This window comes from Salvelinus alpinus, chromosome 31 (assembly GCF_045679555.1).
Source record: "Salvelinus alpinus chromosome 31, SLU_Salpinus.1, whole genome shotgun sequence".
NCBI lineage: Eukaryota > Metazoa > Chordata > Actinopteri > Salmoniformes > Salmonidae > Salvelinus > Salvelinus alpinus.
The window spans coordinates 40,073,905-40,085,992 of record NC_092116.1 but is presented as its reverse complement, the minus strand read 5'-3'; the positions used below and the strand labels follow the sequence as shown (position 1 = coordinate 40,085,992).

At 39.1% G+C, this 12,088-nt stretch overlaps 2 protein-coding genes and 1 long non-coding RNA gene across 4 annotated transcripts in view; 2 read left to right on the top strand and 1 right to left on the bottom strand.

Annotated features, from left to right (window-relative positions):
- The window catches only part of LOC139561632 (Fc receptor-like protein 5), a gene marked incomplete in the record, with an annotated part of 1,233,720 nt that overhangs the window by 300,199 nt on the left and 921,433 nt on the right, over positions 1-12,088 (bottom strand).
- LOC139561633 (butyrophilin-like protein 2) overlaps positions 1-12,088 on the top strand; it is a 494,010-nt gene that overhangs the window by 68,509 nt on the left and 413,413 nt on the right. The gene's annotated exons all lie outside the window — the stretch shown is intronic.
- Positions 2,900-11,075, top strand: LOC139561649 (uncharacterized). Its single transcript, XR_011672177.1, has 3 exons — positions 2,900-2,913; positions 10,857-10,937; positions 11,044-11,075. It is a non-coding gene; the product is annotated as an uncharacterized lncRNA (long non-coding RNA).

The window sequence follows — 12,088 nt, the reverse complement described above, 5'->3', positions numbered from 1 at the left end:
AGTAGATCTCGCTGTGATTTTTTGCTGAGTTTACATAAGCATCAACCAGTGGGTCTTGTGACGGGTATACAGAGATTACCAATTTACAGAGGAGTGTAGAGTGCAGTGATGTGTCCTATAAGGAGCATTGGTGGTAAATCTGATGGCCGAATGGTAAAGAACATCTAGCCGCTCGAGAGCCGATATATAAATTATGTCTCTGTAATCTAGCATGGGTAGGATGGTCATCTGAATCAGGGTTAGTTTGGCAGCTGGGGTGAAAGAGGAGCGATTACGATAGAGGGAACCAAGTCTAGACTGCAGCTTTGATATGTGCTGAGAGAAGGACAGTGCACCGTCTAGCCATACTCCCAACTACTTGTATGAGGTGACTACTTCAAGATCTAAACCCTCAGAGGTAGTAATAACACTCCCAAGTACTTGTATTCATAATAATTAGTGTTCTTATAATCCCTGCATGGTCATTAGAAGTGTTAGCAGTTGATGTTATTCTTCAATAACATAGACCCCAAAGCAAATCAAAGGGAGAAAAATAGGTTTATTCAAATATTTTTTACCGGTATTTAACTAGGCAAGTCAGTTAAGAACAAATTCTTATTTTCAATGACGGCCTAGGAACAGTGGGTTAACTGCCTTGTTCAGAACGACAGATTTGTACCTTGTCAGCTCAGGGATTTGATCTATTACTAGTCCAACGCTCTAACCACTAGGCTACCTGCCGCCCCAATAAGACAAATAATGTTTGGAAGTAGATGGTCATTCTCCCCTGTCCTCAGTGATGCTCTCCAGTGATTCTCTCATAAGAACAAAGGGATGTAGTTTATAACCCAGCCCTAGCCTGTGGTAGACCAATTAGAATTCCTTGCAATAAAACCGTGCCAGTGGCCAAATAACAAGTATCCTATTTCAGGTTGAATATATAGACAAATTCCTCCCATGTCTCTGCATTAATCTCCTATTACAAAAAAACACAATTTCCCTTGATCATTACTGTATTGACCTCTCACCCTCTCGTCATCTCTGCGTTGTGAATTTATCTTTGGAATATTCTTATAGAAGTAATAAATATGTCATATTAAATAATATTAATCAGATCACAGTTTATAACTTTTTACTGTGTTGTTTTTCAAGATGGGGGCTCTACCTCATCCTCCTCTCCCTCCTCTCTCCTCCTCCCTCTGTCTGTCTCTGGGTTGGTGGCTGCTCTCTCCATCTCTCTGATCACTCTACTGGTCCTGTACTGCAAGAGGAACAAAGATGTCGCAGCTGAACCCAGAGATGTTACGTATGCTGACGTTAGATTCACACAGGACCCAGAACCCAGGAGAAGGAGAGGTACACATACAAACACAGACTCTTGTACAAATAACCTTGTGGGGACACAAAATTCAGTCCCATTCAAAATCGTATTTTCCCTAACCCTAACCTTAACCCCAAAACCCTAACCGTAAAACTAACCCTAGAGCTTCATAAGGCTAGGCGCCCCGCTAGCGGGACAACTTCCGGGAAACTGGAGGGCGCGCAATTCAAATAAATAATCATTAAAATTATGGATATTAAACATTTAGGTACATACAAGTGTCTTATATCAGTTAAAAGCTTAAAGTCTTGTTAATCTAACTGCACTGTCCAATTTACAGTAGGCTTTACAGCGAAAGCATGTCATGTGATTGTTTGAGGATGGCGCCCCACATCAAAGTATTTTTCCACCGGCACAGGTTTCATAAATTCACAAATAGCGATTAAATATTCACTTACTTTTTGAAAATCTTCTTCTGATTTGTTATCCAAAGGGTCCCAGCTACAACATGCAGTGTCGTTTTGTTAGATAAAATCTTTCTTTATATCCCAAAAAGTCAGTTTAGTTGGCGCCATCGATTTGAGTAACCCACTCGTTCAACGTGCAGAGAAAGGAATCCAAAAAGCTACCGTTAAACTTTGTTAAAACTAGTCAAAATAAGTTTATATTTAGATACCCTAAAATGTAATTAAACTATAATATTTGATACAGAAAGAAGTTCAATAGGAAAACGATATCAGCAGGTGCGTGTCCTCTTCGTCGCACACGAATTTCCAAGTCTATGTCCTTGTACTAAAACTCATTTTTCTTCCTCGTTTTGGAAGAAACAAGCCTGAAACCTTGAACAAAGACTACTGACACCCAGTGGAAGCCATAGGAATTGCATACTGGGAGCTGGGGGATTTTCTACTACCATATCTATTGTGTTATAGTCTCACACAATATTTGTAACTTTTCTACAAACTTCAGAGTGTTTTCTTTCCAATGGTACCTGGCTTCAGGGCCTGAGCAACAGGCAGTTTACTTTGGGCACCTGACGTGGCGGAAATTGAGAAAAATAGACCCAAGCCTGAAGAAGAACCTAACCCTAACCCTAAAACTAACTCTAGCTCCTAACCCTAACCCTAAAACTAACACTAGCTCCTAACCCTAACCCTAAAACTAACACTAGCTCCTAACCCTAACCCTAAAACTAACACTAGCTCCTAACCCTAACCCTAAAACTAATTCTAGCTCCTAACCCAAACACTAATTCTAACCAAAACCCTAAACCGCATAGAAATAGCTTTTGACCTTGGGGGAACCAACAAAATGTCCCTATTTGGTCAAATTTGTGTTTGTTTACAATTCTTGTGGGGACATCTGGTCTTCAATTATAGATAAACACGTCCACACACAAACAAACATAAAATCACACACGTCCAACAAACACACACACACAGTACAATGTCTTTATGTCTTTAACCCGTTGTCTCGTCTCCTCCAGAGAAGTCTCCAGGAGCTGATCCAGTCTACTCTGCAGTGAAGACCTCCAATACCACAGGTACTGTAATACTGTATACCACTATAACACCACAGGTACTGTAATACTGTATAACACTCCAACACCACAGGTACTGTAATACTGTATAACACTATAACACCACAGGTACTGTAATACTGTATAACACTATAACACCACAGGTACTGTAATACTGTATAACACTATACCACCACAGGTACTGTAATACTGTATAACACTATACCACCACAGGTACTGTAATACTGTATAACACTGTAACACCACAGGTACTGCAATACTCTATAACACTATAACACCACAGGTACTGTAATACTGTATAACACTATAACACCACAGGTACTGTAATACTGCATAACACTATAACACCACAGGTACTGTAATACTGTATAACACTATAACACCACAGGTACTGTAATACTGAATAACACTCCAATACCACAGGTACTGTAATACTGTATAACACTATAACACCACAGGTACTGTAATACTGTATAACACTATAACACCACAGGTACTGTAATACTGTATAACACTATAACACCACAGGTACTGTAATACTGTATAACACTATAACACCACAGGTACTGTAATACTGTATAACACTATAACACCACAGATACTGTAATACTGTATAACACTATAACACCACAGGTACTGTAATACTGTATAACACCACAGGTACTGTAGTACTGTATAATACTATAACACCACAGGTACTGTAATACTGTATAACACTATAAAAACACAGGTACTGTAATACTGTATAACACTATAATACCACAGGTACTGTAGTACTGTACAACACTATAACACCACAGGTACTGTAATACTGTATAACATTATAACACCACAGGTACTGTAATACTGTATAACACTATAACACCACAGGTACTGTAATACTGTATAACACTATAACACCACAGGTACTGTAATACTGTATAACACTATAACACCACAGGTACTGTAATACTGTATAACACTATAACACCACAGGTACTGTAATACTGTATAACACTATAACACCACAGGTACTGTAATACTGTATAACACTATAACACCACAGGTACTGTAATACTGTATAACACTATAACACCACAGGTACTGTAATACTGTATAATACTATAACACCACAGGTACTGTAATACTGTATAACACTATAACACCACAGGTACTGTAATACTGTATAACACTATAACACCACAGGTACTGTAATACTGTATAACACTATAACACCACAGGTACTGTAATACTGTATAACACTATAACACCACAGGTACTGTAATACTGTATAACACTATAACACCACAGGTACTGTAATACTGTATAATACTATAACACCAGAGGTACTGTAATACTGTATAACACTATAACACCACAGGTACTGTAATACTGTATAACACTATAACACCACAGGTACTGTAATACTGTATAACACTATAACACCAAAGGTACTGTAATACTGTACAACACTATAACACCACAGGTACTGTAATACTGTACAACACTATAACACCACAGGTACTGTAATACTGTATAACACTATAACACCACAGGTACTGTAATACTGTATAACACTATAACACCACAGGTACTGTAATACTGTATAACACTATAACACCACAGGTACTGTGATACTGTATAACACTATAACACCACAGGTACTGTAATACTGTACAACACTATAACACCACAGGTACTGTAATACTGTACAACACTATAACACCACAGGTACTGTAATACTGTATAACACTATAACACCACAGGTACTGTAATACTGTATAACACTATAACACCAAAGGTACTGTAATACTGTACAACACTATAACACCACAGGTACTGTAATACTGTACAACACTATAACACCACAGGTACTGTAATACTGTATAACACTATAACACCACAGGTACTGTAATACTGTATAACACTATAACACCAAAGGTACTGTAATACTGTACAACACTATAACACCACAGGTACTGTAATACTGTACAACACTATAACACCACAGGTACTGTAATACTGTATAACATTATAACACCACAGGTACTGTAATACTGTATAATACTATAACACCACAGGTCCTGTAGTACTGTATAACACTATAACACCACAGGTACTGTAATACTGTATAACACTATAACACCGCAGGTACTGTAATACTGTATAACACTAACACCACAGGTACTGTAATACTGTACAACACTATAACACCACAGGTACTGTAATACTGTATAACACTATAACACCACAGGTACTGTAATACTGTATACCACTATAACACCACAGGTACTGTAATACTGTATAACACTATAACACCACAGGTACTGTACTACTGTATAACACTATAACACCACAGGTACTGTAATACTGAATAACACTATAACACCACAGGTACTGTAATACTGTATAACACTATAACACCACAGGTACTGTAATACTGAATAACACTATAACACCACAGGTACTGTAATACTGTATAACACTATAACACCACAGGTACTGTAATACTGTATAACACTATAACACCACAGGTACTGTAATACTGAATAACACTATAACACCACAGGTACTGTAATACTGTATAACACTATAACACCACAGGTACTGTAATACTGAATAACACTATAACACCACAGGTACTGTAATACTGTATGACACTATAACACCACAGGTACTGTAATACTGTATAACACTATAACACCACAGGTACTGTAGTACTGTATAACACTATAACACCACAGGTACTGTAATACTGTATAACACTATAACACCACAGGTACTGTAGTACTGTATAACACTATAACACCACTGGTACTGTAATACTGTATAACACCACAGGTACTGTAGTACTGTATAACACTATAACACCACAGGTACTGTAATACTGTATAACACTATAACACCACAGGTACTGTAATACTGTATACCACTATAACACCACAGGTACTGTAATACTGTATACCACTATAACACCACAGGTACTGTAGTACTGTATAACACTATAACACCACAGGTACTGTAATACTGTATAACACTATAACACCACAGGTACTGTAATACTGTATAACACTATAACACCACAGGTACTGTAATACTGAATAACACTATAACACCACAGGTACTGTAATACTGAATAACACTCTAACACCACAGGTACTGTAGTACTGTATAACACCACAGGTACTGTAATACTGTATAACACTATAACACCACAGGTACTGTAATACTGTATAATACTATAACACCACAGGTACTGTAATACTGAATAACACTATAACACCACAGGTACTGTAATACTGTATAACACTATAACACCACAGGTACTGTAATACTGAATAACACTATAACACCACAGGTACTGTAATACTGTATAACACCACAGGTACTGTAATACTGTATAACACTATAACACCACAGGTACTGTAATACTGTATAACACTATAACACCACAGGTACTGTAATACTGTATAACACTATAACACCACAGGTACTGTAATACTGTATAACACTATAACACCACAGGTACTGTAATACTGTATAACACTATAACACCACAGGTACTGTAATACTGTATAACACTATAACACCACAGGTACTGTAATACTGTATAACACTATAACACCACAGGTACTGTAATACTGTATAACACTCTAACACCACAGGTACTGTAATACTGTATAACACTATAACACCACAGGTACTGTAATACTGTATAACACTATAACACCACAGGTACTGTAATACTGAATAACACTATTACACCACAGGTACTGTAATACTGTATAACACTATAACACCACAGGTACTGTACTACTGTATAACACTATTACACCACAGGTACTGTAATACTGTATAACACTATAACACCACAGGTAATGTAATACTGTATAACACTATAACACCACAGGTACTGTAATACTGTATAACACTATAACACCACAGGTACTGTAATACTGTATAACACTATAACACCACAGGTACTGTAATACTGTATAACACTATAACACCACAGGTACTGTAATACTGTATAACACTATAACACCACAGGTACTGTAGTACTGTATAACACTATAACACCACAGGTACTGTAATACTGTATAACACTATAACACCACAGGTACTGTAATACTGTATAACACTATAACACCACAGGTACTGTAATACTGTATAACACTATAACACCACAGGTACTGTAATACTGTATAACACTCCAACATACAGCTCATGTATTATGACTGATTAAAGCAGGTCTTTTAAGTGTTTAGATCTCAAATCAAACTTTATTCGTCACTTGCGCCTCATACAACAGGTATTACCAGCCAGTTCATTACCTTTCCGTGAAATGCTTTCAAGCCCTTAACCAACGGTGCAGTTCAAGAAGAGTTAAGACTAAATTCACCAGCAAGTACATAGTAATAATAAAAAGTAACACAAAAAGAATAACAATAAGCTGGTTATATACAGTCGGCAACCGAGTCAGTGTGCAAGGCTAAGCGACTATAGATAATTAATAAGGAGTAGCAGCAGTGTAAAAGGCTACAGGCTACTTGAGGTAATCTGGGGTGGAGTGACTATAGATAATAAACAGGGAGTAGCAGCAGTGTAAAAGGCTACAGGCTACTTGAGGTAATCTGGGGTGAAGTGACTATAGATAATAAACAGGGAGTAGCAGCAGTGTAAAAGGCTACAGGCTACTTGAGGTAATCTGGGGTGAAGTGACTATAGATAATAAACAGGGAGTAGCAGCAGTGTAAAAGGCTACAGGCTACTTGAGGTAATCTGGGGTGGAGTGACTATAGATAATTAACAGGGAGTAGCAGCAGTGTAAAAGGCTACAGGCTACTTGAGGTAATCTGGGGTGAAGTGACTATAGATAATTAACAGGGAGTAGCAGCAGTGTAAAAGGCTACAGGCTACTTGAGGTAATCTGGGGTGAAGTGACTATGGATAATTAACAGGGAGTAGCAGCAGTAGGCTACAGGCTACTTGAGGTAATCTGGGGTGAAGTGACTATAGATAATTAACAGGGAGTAGCAGCAGTTTAAAAAGGCTACAGGCTACTTGAGGTAATCTGGGGTGAAGTGACTATAGATAATACACAGGGAGTAGCAGCAATGTAAAAAAATTCTTCAAAATAAAAGCCTGAAACTATGTCTAAAGCCTGGTCACAGCCTGAGGAAGCCATTGGAAAATGAATCTGGTTGATACCCCTTTAAATGGAAGAAATACGGGCCAGGAAACACAGATAAAAAAATAAAATCACTTCCGGGTTAGATTTTCTCAGGTTTTCGCCTGCAGAATCAGTTTTGTTATACTCACAGACAATATTTTCACAGTATTGGAAACTTTGGAGTGTTTTCTATCCTAATCTGTAAATGATATGCAAATTCTACGATCTGGACCTGAGAAATAGTCCGTTATTTAAAAAATTAAATAATAATCTGACCACTAGCGTCAAGAGGTTACTATCCTCTCTCTCTCCTGTGTGTAGTTCCAGGTGGATCTGGTCCAGTCTGTGTTAATATCCTCTCTCTCTCTCCTGTGTTTAGTTCCAGGTGGATCTGGTCCAGTCTGTGTTAATATCCTCTCTCTCTCCTGTGTTTAGTTCCAGGTGGATCTGGTCCAGTCTGTGTTGATATCCTCTCTCTCTCCTGTGTTTAGTTCCAGGTGGATCTGGTCCAGTCTGTGTTAATATCCTCTCTCTCTCCTGTGTTTAGTTCCAGGTGGATCTGGTCCAGTCTGTGTTAATATCATCTCTCTCTCCTGTGTTTAGTTCCAGGTGGATCTGGTCCAGTCTGTGTTAACATCCTCTCTCTCTCCTGTGTTTAGTTCCAGGTGGATCTGGTCCAGTCTGTGTTAATATCATCTCTCTCTCCTGTGTTTAGTTCCAGGTGGATCTGGTCCAGTCTGTGTCAATATCCTCTCTCTCTCCTGTGTTTAGTTCCAGGTGTATCTGGTCCAGTCTGTGTTAATATCCCCTCTCTCTCCTGTGTTTAGTTCCAGGTGGATCTGGTCCAGTCTGTGTTAATATCATCTCTCTCTCCTGTGTTTAGTTCCAGGTGGATCTGGTCCAGTCTGTGTTAATATCCTCTCTCTCTCCTGTGTTTAGTTCCAGGTGGATCTGGTCCAGTCTGTGTTAATATCCTCTCTCTCTCCTGTGTTCAGTTCCAGGTGGATCTGGTCCAGTCTGTGTCAATATCCTCTCTCTCTCCTGTGTTTAGTTCCAGGTGGATCTGGTCCAGTCTGTGTTGATATCCTCTCTCTCTCCTGTGTTTAGTTCCAGGTGGATCTGGTCCAGTCTGTGTTGATATCCTCTCTCTCTCCTGTGTTTAGTTCCAGGTGGATCTGGTCCAGTCTGTGTTAACATCCTCTCTCTCTCCTGTGTTTAGTTCCAGGTGGATCTGGTCCAGTCTGTGTTAATATCATCTCTCTCTCCTGTGTTTAGTTCCAGGTGGATCTGGTCCAGTCTGTGTCAATATCCTCTCTCTCTCCTGTGTTTAGTTCCAGGTGTATCTGGTCCAGTCTGTGTTAATATCCCCTCTCTCTCCTGTGTTTAGTTCCAGGTGGATCTGGTCCAGTCTGTGTTTATATCATCTCTCTCTCCTGTGTTTAGTTCCAGGTGGATCTGGTCCAGTCTGTGTCATTATCCTCTCTCTCTCCTGTGTTTAGTTCCAGGTGTATCTGGTCCAGTCTGTGTTAATATCCCCTCTCTCTCCTGTGTTTAGTTCCAGGTGTATCTGGTCCAGTCTGTGTTAATATCCCCTCTCTCTCCTGTGTTTAGTTCCAGGTGTATCTGGTCCAGTCTGTGTTAACATCCTCTCTCTCTCCTGTGTTTAGTTCCAGGTGGATCTGGTCCAGTCTGTGTTAATATCATCTCTCTCTCCTGTGTTTAGTTCCAGGTGGATCTGGTCCAGTCTGTGTTAATATCCTCTCTCTCTCCTGTGTTTAGTTCCAGGTGGATCTGGTCCAGTCTGTGTTAATATCATCTTTCTCTCCTGTGTTTAGTTCCAGGTAGATTTGGTCCAGTCTGTGTTAACTTCTCTGGGGCAGGTGGGATGCAAACATCCCACCGGCCAATAGCCAGGGAAAATACAGCGAGCCATATTCAAATAACATGATATAAAAATCTAACTTTCATTAAATCACACATGTAAGATACCAAATTAAAGCTACACTCGTTGTGAATCCAGCCAACATGTCAGATTTCAAAAAAGCTTTTCGGCGAAAGCATAAGATGCTATTATCTGATGATAGCACATCAGTAAACAAACAGAGTAGCATATTTCAACACTGCAAGCGCGACACAAAACGCAGAAATAAAATATAAATTATGCCTTACCTTTGACGAAATTATTTTGTTGGCACTCCAATATGTCCCATAAACATCAAATATTGTCCTTTTGTTCGATTAATTCCGTCGATATAGATCCAAAATGTCAATTTATTTGGACCGTTTCATCCAGAAAAACACAGCTTCCAACTTTCGCCAAGTCACCACAAAATATATCAAAAGTTACATGTAAATTTACCAAAACATTTCGAACTACTTTTGTCATACAACGTTAGGTATTTTTAAACGTTAATAATCGATCTATTTGAAGACGGGATGATCTGTGTTCAATACAAAACGAAACCAAACTGACGCAACTTTTTTCATAACGTGACTCTCAAAAATGTACTTCATGTGACCCTCATTTACGATAGCCCTACTTCAGTACACAAAGGAATAACCTCAACCGTGTCTCTAAAAAACCTAATTGAAAAGACAGTGACATCAAAAAAATACAAATTCTGAATGGTTTGTCCTCAGGGTTTTGCCTGCTACATAAGTTCTGTTATTCTCACAGACATGATTCAAACAGTTTTAGAAACTTCAGAGTGTTTTCTATCCAAATCTACTAATGATATGCATATCTTATATTCTGGGGATGAGTAGCAAGCAGTTGAATTTTGGCATGCTATTTTTCCCGAAAGTGAAAAAGCTGCCCCCTGCCCTCAAGAAGTTTTAAGATCCTCCCTCTCTCCTGTGTTTAGTTCCAGGTGGATCAGGTCCAGGTGATGTGACCTATGCTGACATCAACCACACAGATAAGAGACAACACAACAGAAGGATAGGTAGGAAGAAGGGAGAGACCAACAATCTTTCATCTTTCTGGAGTAAATAATATGTTTTTACCTTGTTTTTAACAATAGTTGTGACCTGTTTATGTGTTTCTTTCAGAGAGGGTTGTTCCAGACCCTGTCTTGTCAGCAGTGAAGACAGACAGAGAAACAGGTCAGAAGGTCGTGCCAGACCCTGTCTACTCAGCAGTGAAGAAAGACAGACAGAAGTACAGGTAAGAAGGTCATTCCAGACTCAGTCTACTCAGCAGTGATGACAGACAGACAGACAGACAGACAGACAGACAGACAGACAGACAGACAGACAGACAGACAGACAGACAGACAGACAGACAGACAGACAGACAGACAGACAGACAGACAGACAGACAGACAGACAGACAGACAGACAGACAGACACCAACGAACTAAAATTCACCCAACCTATTGTGGGAAACTTGTGAAAGGCTACCTGAAATGTTTGATCCAAGTTAAACAATTTAAAGGCAATGCTACCATATACTAATTGAGTGTAAGTAAACTTCTGACAAACTGGGTGTCACGACTTCCGCCGAAGTTGGTGCCTCTCCTTGTTCGGGCGGTGTTCGGCGGTCGACGTCACCGGCTTTCTAGCCGCCACCTATCTATGTTTCATTGTCCATTTGTTTTGTCTTTATTGTACACATCTGGTTCCCATTACATCATTATTTATTCCCTATTTAACCCTCTGGTTCCAACATGATTTGGTGCATGAATGTTCTTTGTTAAGTGTTTGCTATTTCTGTGAGCTTGAGTATTTTCCCTGCGCGGAATTATTTTGTGATTTATTCGAGTAAAGTACATTTCTTACTCAGTTCTGTGTCCTGCGCCTGACTCCGTCCTACCCACTGCACACTGACACTTGACACTGGGAATGTGATGAAAGAAAAAAGCTGAAATCAATCATTCTGTCTACTATTATTCTGACATTTCACATTCTTAAAATAAAGTGGTGATCCTTACTGACCTAAGACAGGGAACGTTTACTAGGATTAAATGTTAGGAATTGTGAAAAACTGAGTTTAAATGTATTTGGCTCAGGTGTTGTCACGCCCTGGCCTTAGTTATCTTTGTTTTCTTTCTTATTTTAGTTAGGTCAGGGTGTGACATGGGGGATGTATGTGTTT